We start from the raw sequence: 4,181 nt of genomic DNA, 5'->3' as shown, positions 1-4,181 counted from the left end.
TGGAGCAGCTAAGGCCCTTGGTCAGGCCCTTCACTGATCCACTACAGTTCGCCTACCAGCCCCGCCTGGGAGTTGAGGACAGTGCCTTCAACACCATCCGCCCGGCTCTACTGGGAGAGAAGATGACTGCGATGCAGGTGGAGGCCCCCATCGTGTCCTGGATTGTTGATTACCTGACGGGCAGACCAAAGTATATACGCCTACAGAACTGTGTGTCTGACAGGGTGGTCAGCAACACTGGGGCCCCTCAGGGGACTGTCCTCTCCCCCTTCCTCTTCACCCTTTTCACCTCGGACTTCAACTATTGCTCTGAGTCTTGCCACCTTCAGAAGTTTTCTGATGACTCAGCAATTGTTGGCTGCATTGAAAAGGGTGAGGAGAGTGAATACAGGACTGTGGTGGGCAACTTTGTCACTTGGAGTGAGCTGAACCACCTGCAGCTGCATGTGACAAAGACTAAAGAGCTAACAGTGGATCTGAGGAGGACAAAAACACCTGTGACCCCTGTTTCCATCCAGGGGGTTCCTGTTGACACTGTGGAGGAGTATAAGTAGCTGAGAGTGTACTTTAACAATAAGTTGGACTGGACTAGAAACACAAAAAGGGCCAAAGGCGATTATTCTTCCTGAGGAGGCTGAAGTCCTTTAACATGCTGAGGATGCTTATGAGTCAGTTGTTGCTAGCACGCTCTTCTTTGCTGTCACATGCTGGGGCAGTGGGTTGAGGGTCGCTGAAAACAACAGACTGAACAAACTGATCAGGAGGGCCAGTGATGTTGTGGGGGAGGAGCTGGACACCCTGACCACCGTGGCAGAGAGGAGGATGCTGTCCAAGTTTCAGTCCATATTAGACAATGACTCACATCCTCTCCAAGACACACTGGTCCAGCAGACGAACTCCTTCAGCAGAAGACTCCTCCTACCCAGATGCACCACAGAGCGTCACAGGAAATCATTCCTACCTGTGGTCATCAATCTCTATAACCCCTCCCCTCAAGTTATTAAGACCCCCCCTGAAATTGACATTTATGCACTATTTTTGCACGCACCTATCACTTTACTTGGATATTCACTTTATTTAGATTTAGTTTTTACATATGCATAGATATACATACATAAATATACAGAAGAGCTATATGTGTATATTTTTTTATCTTTTTTATTTTGATTTTTATATTCATTATCTTGTGTAGTTGGATGTGTGTATATATACATATAAAACTGTAACTGGAGCGTGTAACAAAAGTAATTTCCCTCTGGGATTATTAAAGTATTTCTGATTCATGAATACTTTCTATGTTAAAAAAGGTCAAGTTAAACTAGCTCCATTAGTGGCTCTTTCTAGGAAAGCAACAGTCAGCCTGATGAGGTCTGACTCAAGTTTTAATATCAGAAAGTATGGAAGAGAGCACTCCAGCATGTTGGAGAGAAATAGAGGAGCCATGTTTCTCCTCCTTAGCGGTCTCTGTGCTCCGTCCTCTTCTTCAGCTCCTTCATCAATGAAAGCAAAGCGTCCTCAGAGTCTGAAACTGTCTGCATGTGATGCCTCTCTAGTCAGATAACAACCAACATACCTCCAAACACGTGTGGATGGACTCTGTTCCAATGTGATCCGGCTGCTAGAAAACTGCTCCCATGTTCAACCTGCTTTCCCTGCAAAAAGAAGACAAATGAATTTCCTAGAAACCAAGTTTAAATCTGGGCAGGATGTTGTTTTCATCATAATCCTGGTCTTTCTGTGTTTCAGTGACTGTTAGCTTTTAATCAGGCCTGGGAAGCTTGAGTTGTCGGTTTGTGGTGTTAATAAAGTCTTACTCCATGTGTTTTCTGTTCCAGTCTTTCTCTGTGCCGTCCTCAGGTGGGGACTGGGAAGCTCCTCACCATCCTGGATGTCCCGGTTCCTCACAGAAGTTCTGCTTTTGGACGTCCACAGTGTCTGAACATACATGAAAAACTAAGTGAGGCCACCTGAAATGTTAACTTTCTATTTAAAAGATGGATTATTGTTGCTCCTTACTGAACATGCTCTCACTCTTTGTAAAGGTCAGCAGCCCAGATGATCCTCCTCTGGTTCGGTCGCTGCAGATCTCATCAGCATCTTCTGATGGCCCAAAGCTTGGAGAGGCTCGGTCCAACATGGGATTCAAAAAACACAGAAGAGATCCACTGCGGTCAGAACAGGCCTAGATCATATGAAGAATATTTCTGCAGAGGGTTCTTTTCCCTCAAAGTAGGCCTGAAAACTAACTGACCAGAGGAACATCTAGAAGTAGACCAAGTCGCATCTGAAAGCTGTTTCTAACAGTCGGCTCCTCTCACAACCCAAATCCCTACATCAGTCCTGTCCTCTGTCTCAAACTGCTCTGAAATCAGTTTGTCCCTCCAAGCATCGTCTCTTTACCTTCTCACCAACATCCCAGAGACCAGTTCCACTGATGACCACCACAGGCTGTGCCACTGTTCCATTCTAGATCCAGTTTGTCCCCAGCAGCATCGTCCTACTCTAGATAATCTGTCTCCACTACAGCCTTGGCCCTCTGCCTATAGACTTTAGGTGACCTCAACTCCATTTTTAGACCTTTAAGATTTTTCTTTGACCTCCTGCGTTGTCCTCAGCAGTGATGTCCAGCTGCTCCTTGGATTGGTTTGCCTGCTCGTGGTTCATCTGTTTTCAACCAGGATTCATTTTTTGTCTTTTGGTGTTTTTATTTTTTGTTCATTTGCCTCCATGCTGTGTTTCTTCTTTTCAAATCTGGTTCTTTTATCAATCCTTTGATTGTGTTGCCTTCTGTTAGCTGGCAGACTGTCCAGCTCTGACATAAGATGTAGAGCATGCTAGATTATGTCTGCCTTAGCCAGCTCTCATGTTCCACACCTTTTTTAAATGGTTGTCATGTCCTCAGTGCCTGCTCAGATGTCAGTGCTAAACGAAATTTCTAACATCTAAAACTTAAATCAAAATCTAGCAGCGGGGTAAATAAAAGCCACGGTGCAAGACGCTACCTAAGGCATCCCTAGACCTGCCAGACTCCTTAATATCTATAAAACTCAATCTAGCAGCAGGGTAAATAAAAGCCACGGTGCAAGACGCTACCTAAGGCATCCCTAGACCTGCCAGACTCCTTAATATCTATAAAACTCAATCTAGCAGCAGGGTAAATAAAAGCCACGGTGCAAGACGCTACCTAAGGCATCCCTAGACCTGCCAGATCCTGCCAGAATTCCTCTTCTTAAACATCCCTGTCATGACAAAGCCTCTTCCAGGGGAGCTCCTCTTCATCGTCTTCCTCTCTTCTCCTCCTCCTGGAGACGCGGTCTTCTTGGCACTCCAGGGACTCTTCTGGCTCTTTGTGGTTCCACGGGAGTCTGAAGTCGGGGGGAATCCTCTGGGTGAACCGAAGATGTGGGGGAAGGTGGTCATCGTCTTCACCAGAAAAAGACCTGACTTCGTCAAAATCATCATCTAGCCCCTCAAAAGGCCACATCTCCGCCTGCTCATACTCGTCCACCACTAATCCTTCCACTTCTACCTCCTCATAGTCAACCCCTATTTCTTCTACTTCTATCTCCTCATTGTAACCGAGGAACGGATCTGTGACAATATGAAAAACATATTCATCACCTTGATCCTCTATCCAGAACCAGGGCTCCGGGTCCGGATCAGCAGGAAGCACGACGTTTGGAACTGTGAGGGAAAAAAACCCATTAGACCAGGAACAATAATTAAGGAAAATTAAATGAAAAAAACTAAATGCTTTATTTTAGGTTGCTGGATGTGCCTGTGCGAGTTTTTCAGGTTAAATAGATCTAATCAATAAGACATATAAACAATGCTAACGGTTTGGTTAGTGTTAAAATAAAAAATATTAATATATATGTATATATGTGTGTATATGATTGTGTTGCCCTGTCTCTGCATCAGCCTGAGGACTGATTGTTGTAAAGGGGGACATTTTGCTGGTCTTTGCCAGCTATCTTGCTGGTGGCTAAGTTTATCAAAAAAAAACTCCAATATTCATTAAATTACAAGACTACAATTAAATTGTACGTTTATTTTAATGTAAATGTTTATTTCACTAAATTTCATTGTCAGAAAGTTATAAATACAATAAAGATTAGCTCTAAATGGTCCATTTATTTAGTTTATTTCTACCACGTCCCCTGCTATTAATCTGCATCAGT

General features: G+C 44.2%; 1 long non-coding RNA gene across 5 annotated transcripts; it reads right to left on the bottom strand.

Annotated features, from left to right (window-relative positions):
* Positions 1-1,236: 1,236 nt before the first annotated feature.
* On the bottom strand, positions 1,237-3,681 carry LOC119785611. Of its 5 annotated transcripts, none has more exons than XR_005281060.1 (5): positions 3,202-3,681; positions 2,017-3,110; positions 1,815-1,935; positions 1,574-1,652; positions 1,237-1,490 (listed from the first exon to the last, which is right to left on the bottom strand). It is a non-coding gene; the product is annotated as an uncharacterized LOC119785611 (long non-coding RNA). The 5 variants fall into 5 exon arrangements; XR_005281061.1 differs by having other exon boundaries at positions 2,017-3,019; XR_005281063.1 differs by having other exon boundaries at positions 1,242-1,490; positions 1,815-1,953; positions 2,032-3,667.
* Positions 3,682-4,181: the final 500 nt, after the last annotated feature.

Source organism: Cyprinodon tularosa, unplaced genomic scaffold, assembly GCF_016077235.1.
Source record: "Cyprinodon tularosa strain WSP-4 unplaced genomic scaffold, ASM1607723v1 ctg2512, whole genome shotgun sequence".
In the NCBI taxonomy this organism is placed as follows: domain Eukaryota; kingdom Metazoa; phylum Chordata; class Actinopteri; order Cyprinodontiformes; family Cyprinodontidae; genus Cyprinodon; species Cyprinodon tularosa.
Note: the sequence above shows the minus strand (reverse complement) of the source record. Positions and strands in the feature narration are given on the sequence as shown.